Source organism: Lepidothrix coronata, unplaced genomic scaffold (genome assembly GCF_001604755.1).
Source record: "Lepidothrix coronata isolate B3197 unplaced genomic scaffold, Lepidothrix_coronata-1.0 Scaffold114, whole genome shotgun sequence".
Taxonomy (NCBI): Eukaryota; Metazoa; Chordata; class Aves; order Passeriformes; family Pipridae; genus Lepidothrix; species Lepidothrix coronata.
Genome location: NW_016690294.1, coordinates 802,367 through 809,855, shown reverse-complemented (window position 1 = coordinate 809,855; position 7,489 = coordinate 802,367). Strand labels below are relative to the sequence as shown.

Here is a 7,489-nt window from a genome sequence, read left to right as displayed (position 1 = left end):
ACATGCATGGAAATCGAAGGTCTGTACTGACCACTTACTCCAAGTCTTGACTGAGAAATGACCATGGCTGGCTTTTTGGAGAAAAGACCTTTATTTACACAGGTCAGTTGGCTGGATCAGCCAACCAGCACAGAACGTATCTTTTGACCAGGACACCTACCTGTGCAGATCTCAGTAAGTAGTGCCAACAGACAGTTAAGGAAGTGTGCATTATTCTTGCAGAATTCCAAAAAGGAACAAGGGACACAGTGTAAAGAAATCTAATATCAACTGACTCCAATCATGTCGTTTGCACACTAAATAACCGTGAAGAACTAAACAAATATTTAAAAAATATGTGTTGAACAGACACAGGAGAAATAAACAAACACTGGAGAAATAGTTTGTGATTGTCTTAAAGCCTCCAGGGCGTTCCTGAACATGCACCCACCTGGTGATTTGGTAACTGCTCGTTCCTGTGCACTGTTGTGGCAATAGGTGATTAACTTCTCACTGCGTGGGCCTTCCAAAGTGAAACTTTGCTTCAAGGGCTTTGATGGTGGAAATGATGGTGACTGCCCACAGAGCAAGATCCTCAAAACTGGGAACCAAGGGACAGCTCCTGGGAATGAATGGGACTTGGTAAGAGTAATATTTTTAGCTGTGATATAAAATTAGACCCCAGAAAAAATGATGAAAGAGAGTAACAGGAGAGGTTAAATTTAAATGCAACTAAAAAGAAGAAACTTTCAGCACTCATTTATGGCTACTGGATGGCAAAGCATAGGATACATCAGTACATATTACACAACAATTTTTTCCTGTACATACTCAGCTGTGTGCAACTGGAATTACACTTCTTTCCTGACACACCATCCTGAACATCATCCCAAGAAGACATTAAAAAAATTTTCTATCTAAAGTTTAGTCAAAAGCATGCTACATTTATCTCCTCTATGCTGTATCACAAGATTTATTCCAGGAGCCTACAGAGCACTGGAGAAATCTGTCCTTTAAATATGTTTTAATTTTGGTTGATAGACATAATCCTCCTGCACTGTTGTGTTGTAATGCACAAATGCAAGTAGTGAAGCAGGAGGAGGCTCTTTTCATTAGGAAACATGGCACAAAATTCAGCTGAAAAAAATTAGGCAGACAGCATAGTCAAAACCCATATTCAAGGTACAAATAAAACCAAGAAACAGAAAAGGTTAAAATGAAGTTAAAATTTAGCAGGAAAATTCAGCATCTCCACCTTTAGGACGTGTTAAATACATATTAAATTCAAAAGCAATTTTTAAATTTTTTAATTAACTGTATGTGGGATTTTTTTTTAATTCTTTTTTTTTTTTAGAGTAGAAGCATTTATAAAAAAATCCCAGACTCAGCAAAAGACATCCATGTGGATCCCATGCTGCACAAGGCTGGATGTTCATGGTTGGGAAGATTTGCACAGAACAGAAGACTGTGCCAGACAGCAACTGCATCCATGAATTGGCCTTCTCAAATCAGACATTTACTTCTAATCACAATTGCCAAGCTGTCATAAAAACAGGAAAATAAGAGCTTTTAAACAATGCAGTATGGCCATGTAAAAATGTTCTTTTACCTATAGAACCATGCCTTCAAATCCTCCCAGGTAAGGAAAAGGAACAAAGACACTCTACAGAAAAACTCTTTTCTAGCTGCCTCTCAGAGTAACAGTTGTTTAATTTTTCTGCCATGCAAGTAGTTTTTAAATCCATGCCTCTGTTTCCCAAGTTGTGACATTCTCACGTAACATTTGGGGGTTTGTTATCTCTGTGCTCTCATGTGCTGAAAAGTTTAGAGTTAGACTTGAACAACAGAGGAAAAGTGCAAGAGCAACAAGCTCCATCCACACCCAGCAAGAACAGGACACAGCACTGAATGGAGCTCTTTCATGGCCATTAAGAAATGCAGATCAATTAAAAAGAAATGGTAACTTCAAACTGAGCTCCACTTTTTCCTTGCACCTCTCTTGCAATGAAAAGAACAAGCATAGCTCGGGACCTTGACATTCTGTCTCCCTCTAGGAAGGAAAAAAGAAAAAAAAGGCACAAAATTATGTAAAAGGAATTCAAATATGAGGTTCTGGACTGAGAAAAATCATGGGGATATTTCCCCAGTAGAGGACAAGCCAGACTGCAGATCGTTTGCTTTGCCTTGTGTTGTTCACTTCCATGGCTTGGTTGGAAGGATTCATTCCACCAGGCAGCTTCTCATAGACACCTGAGGAAAAAGGAACAACTTCCTTGAACATGGAACAGTTGTAAACTAACATATATAGTAGCCAAGCACAGCAGTAACACAGTAATAACTATCTGCTTCCCAGTCCCAGTTACTGCATTCCTGAGGGCAAGCAAAATAACTTACATCTGATGGAGTTCTGAAGGCTGAACGTGAATCATGCCCTGTCTCTTGAGTGTCCTGACTCATCTTCATTGTGAACTAAACAATGTTATTTATTTATTGCCCATCACTGTAGCATCTGGGTGCCAGCTTACCATCAGTACTCTGGCAGGCAGAGCAGCAGAGCCCGGGCTCTAGACTATGTCAGATAGCTGTTAGATGTCATTGTTGTTAGCACCAGCTTTTTTTTTTGCTTTGCTTTGTCTTTTCCTACTGCTGCTATCACTCTGGCAGCTGCAGTAAGTGGCTGAATTTGTCATTGCTTTCCCATTGTTTGAGACTCTGGATGAAGGCAGTGACTGTGCAGAGCTGAGAGCCCATCCTTGCAGATAAGCAGCAGGCAAGAGGGGAAATGGTATGGGATTTGTTGGTAACACAGCTCCAAATGCTGTCTGTATAATCAGCTACCATTTTTATATTGATGGAAAGCCAGTTTCTGTTTTCTTTTTGTTTCTAGGGGTATCATTCACATGTATTTCCATGGGAACTGAGCTTTCAGGCAGTGATTTCCAATGTATTTACCTTTCACCAGGTAATTCCATTCTGCATTAAATCATTCACACTATTATAGGAGTAGTTAGAGAGCTCCTTTTTCTTTAAACAAATCCTTCTGCATTTCCTTGGGCAGTGCTCTTCTCCTATGCAAACAAAGAAAACCATGAAGAGAACATTTTACTTACTAAAAAATAGGCAACACAGCATACCAAGAACAGATTTCAGGACTTTTTCCCAACGTAACATCTTATTAGTTCTTATTCTTTGGATTTAAGCTTCTCAGCCTTCTTATTTCAAGTCAATTGAGATATATACTTCAATGTAGAGATGTCTTTAAAAACCGTGCTAAGCATCTGAAAAAGAAAAACAAAAAGAGAAAAAAAACAGGCAGCAGAGGACAATAGGAATAATACAATCATTTAGGTTGGAAAAGACCTTTAAGATCATTGAGTTCAACCTTTAACCCAGTCCTGCCACATCCACCCCTAAAACACGTCCCAAGTGCCACATCCACACATCTTACAAAAACGTCCTGGGATGGTGACAAAACCACTTCCTCAGGCAGCCTCTTCCAGTGCTTGACGACCCTTTTGGTGAAGAAATGTTTCCCAATATCCAGTCTGAACCTCCTCTGGCACAACTTGAGGCCATTGCCTCTTGTCCTATCGCTTATTATCTGGGAGAAGAGACCGACCCTCCCTCGCTACAATCCCTTTCCAGGTCGTTGTAGGAAGTGATAAGATTGCTTCAATCCCCTCATCCTTTACAACATTTCTAATATTTCTTGCTTTTGGCAACTCTGAAACTTTATAACTTCACCAGCACTCAGTAGCTCGTATTCTTGGGGTATCTGAATTTTTGAGTGCTCTGCATGAACAGCTGTAATTTGTTTCCAGAACTGCTAAATCCTGCTGAGTTTAATGGAAATTCGTTAAATATCACATTCACACATGTCAACAGACACCCTACTTAGTCACACATATGCACATTAAAAAAACTGAATACACTTCAGACTGGAGGAGACTCAAAAAATTTGGACATAAAGTCATCCAGTCCTTAGGAGAGATGCTGACAACCCACAAATATGAGGTCACTGGAAATGGTGGATATGCAAGTAATTATTTCCCACACAGAAAATGCAAGAAATCTTACAGACTATTCTCTGTGATTTTGAAGCCTGGAAATCAAGCAACTATTTAAAACTGTTGAGCAAAACCAAAATTTCAACAACAAAAGAAAGAATTCTACGAGATTCACAGTGTGAATTTTTTGCATTTTTTTCTTTTCATTTTCTTTTCTCCTTACTTACTTGCTTTAAACAGCACGGCCCCCATTCTCATATGTTTTATTACAAAAACCTAAGAGCCAATGGGTTATTCTAGTTATCTGGGTTAAAAGCTTTTAAAAGGGCACCCAGAAAAATCACAGTTGGAGGAGCCCTGAAATTGCTGTGGAGAAATGGCAGCGATCTGAAAAGGGGCTGCATTGGCAGATAGCTCCATTAAAACTCTCTATTCCCCCATGAATACATCATTGTTTAATTCCTCCCACAGAGGGAAGTACAGGGGCCCAGATGTAGGATTTATTTGTTTTAAAAATGATTTCTGTCTGGTTTTAATTACTTTAGCACACAAATTGTACTATCACCTGGATAAAGCATCACCCTATCTGTTGGTCTTAAAGGCAACATAGGGACAGCTGTTTGGAAATGAACTTTTCTGCAGCAAGCTGTTAGGCAAGGCCATGAGAAATAGAGATTTCTCAAGAATACAGTGGTTGTACAGTCTCTTCCATCCCTTCATCAATGTGTGTCATGTGAAAAACATAGAGAGCATAGGAAATATATACAAATCCAAAAGAATCTTCTGGCTTACAACCGTTTCACACAGTGAGTCCTCACTTATTTTCAGGCACCAAAGCAAGGGGTACCACTGTGACCCTAATGCAAGAATTTACACAGCCAATTTCTTTGCAGCTTTTAGCTATGTTTCAATGTCTCCTAACAGACATATGCCAAATAAAATAAATAAAAAAAAAAAGTAATTTTCCAATCAGATGAAACTTTCTAAAGTATTCTAAGAAGAGATAAAGGGGTAAAACAATTGTATTATTTTGCAGAATAACATTTTAATGTTTGGGGTTGATCTAAAATTTTCTGTTTCATTCTCATCTATTTGCACTTGGTAATAAATTCCATTCCTATTAGCCAACGAAAACAAATTTAGAATTTCCATTTTTTAACTGTTAAAAAGGTGACAAGCATCTACATTTCAAACTGTGAACGCCACTGGGTTTTTAACTGCGTGTAAATAAATGCAAAAATATCTCATTTTCTGCAGCTTTGAGTGGAGTGTGTGTTTGTGGGACTGCACGGGTGCAGCAAGTGCATGCAGAGATGATCAGAGTTAAACAGTTCTGTGGTAGGGGGCTCAATTCCTCACTGAAGAAGTGTGATGTAAGTTGGGCTGTATGAGCCACATGTACCCACAGCTTGGCTCAAAGCACTCCTCCTGCTCAGGCACTGTTTGTACCGAAACATAATTAGTTTGTTATTTATTGCTCATCTTCTAAACACCGCGTGTCTGCTGCAGAGTTATGCCCTCTGCACTCAGTGTTCTCTTATCTGCTGTGCTCTTGTTCCTTATTACCGAGTCCTGAGCACTCCATTCCATCTGTCAACACTAAATATTATTTGTGTTATGTAAACCATAAAAGCAGGTTCAGTCCTTTCTGCGTTCCTTGCCTGTATTCACCTCGTGAGCTGTGGTTTCACTCAGAAGTGAATTACTGCTGAATAGGTTAGTGGTTTGTGCTAGAGCACCTATAAATATATATTTAGCTATACACCTGCACTATATAAATACATAGCACCTACCTTTCAGGGCATCTGGATGGATATTTAAGTAGGTAATTTGCAAACGTACCTGATGATAAGTTATCTTAGATAAATGCTTCTTTTAAAAAGGAATTTAAAGAAAGGGTATTCAAATGAAAAAAAAATAATATAAACAGGCTAGTTAAATTTTAGCCATTAGTGGACAAATAAAATAAATTAAGCATATGGTGCTGGAAGCGTTTTATCCATAGAATTTTAGTATTTTACGTAAAATATCATGTATCTTCAACTAAAGGATGACACTTTAAATTGTTTAGAAAGTTTAAATCTTTTTTTTTAAAATCACTATTTTCAAAATTATTATTCTTTGTCTTGCTTTTCTGTGAAAAAGACAAGTCTGACATGGTAACACATTAAAAACTTGATCAATGACAGTAATGTAAAGGAAAGCATGCTTAGGAGTTTGTACTTCTTCTTTATCTTTAATACTGTGGATTTGAAGGTGCCAGATCACCTAAAACAAAACCTCAGCAAACAAAATAGAGTAGTGGGTATAGAAAAAAAGCAATGCAGGGTCACATTTCCACTTGATTTATTCAAACCATCTTTAAAAGTCACTTGACTTCCAGTTAACGAGAGTAGGCACAATATGGTCACTTAATGGAACAGAAACTAAGCAGGTTAGCATTGGCAATACTTGGTGGTGAAACCAAGTCATGAAATAGGCCCTTATTAAGTATTCTTAAAGAAGAGCAGTGGAAAAACAGGCAGTTTAACAACCATGCAAATGTTGCCAGAGAGAACCCAGACAAAAATTTCAATAGTCCATCATCAGCCTTTATGTTACAAGGACTGTGTTATCTAGGAAATGTAGCTAGTACTGGAAACAAACAGTAAGTAAAGGTATAAATCCCTATAAAATAAACAGTAAGTAAAGGTATATAACTCTATAAAAGACTGCTCTGCAGCATCTGTTTAGACATCTGCAAATAAAAGCCAAACAGTCGTGAAAAGTTGCCACAAGGATATTTCTGAAGTTTGCCTGGAGCTGGTTCCTCAGTAATTGAGGTGATTAGGGCAACTGAGAAAGCAATTTAAAAAAAGGTAATAAATGCAATCAGGAAGTGCATTAAAATTAAAATGATTAATTAAAAACCTGAGGCTTCTCAGTACGTTTCCTAATTCAGTCAGAAGAATTTATAATAAAAGGCCACCTTCTGCATCACCATTCCCTGGCAGTTAAAGGTTGCAAATAACACTGGGGTTGTGTTGCCCATCCTCTGCTTCCTTTTTCATTATTTCAGTTTGAGCACACAAGTCATTACTAGTGCACTAATAATGAAAAGATGTCTCTAAATTGCAGTATGTTTCCCTTCAATAGAAAAATTCCAACCTCAGCTGGAGCAAAGCACATACAAAGGGCAGCTGCCCCACAGATGGGGATGATGCAATGGGGACAAAACCAATCCTCACCAGCCAGTCAGCACATCTGGCTCTTACTCAGTAGTTACTAATTTGAGGGGGTTTTCTAACTCTGATGAAAAGAGAGCTCCAGCACTGAGCAGGCTCCCCCCCAAACACAATTCTGCCCAAGCTTTGTGTGCTAATCTTCCTCCCCTGCTGTGTCACAGCACCCGAGTTGCTCTGGGGTAAGTGGTCTGGGGTCAGTTGTCCTACTGATGGAATCTGCTGCACTGCCCCACCCAGCCCTTCCTCAGCCTGGTGCTGCCCCAGCCCCATCCAGCTGCT

The 7,489-nt window shown here is 38.9% G+C and overlaps 1 long non-coding RNA gene across 1 annotated transcript in view; it reads right to left on the bottom strand.

The window, feature by feature from the left end:
* The window catches only part of LOC108502205, an 8,147-nt gene extending 7,607 nt beyond the window's left edge, over positions 1-540 (bottom strand). The window contains exon 1 of the long non-coding RNA XR_001876373.1: positions 431-540. This is a non-coding gene — a long non-coding RNA (uncharacterized LOC108502205). The remainder of the gene's footprint in view (positions 1-430) is intronic.
* Between the last annotated feature and the right edge of the window lie 6,949 nt (positions 541-7,489).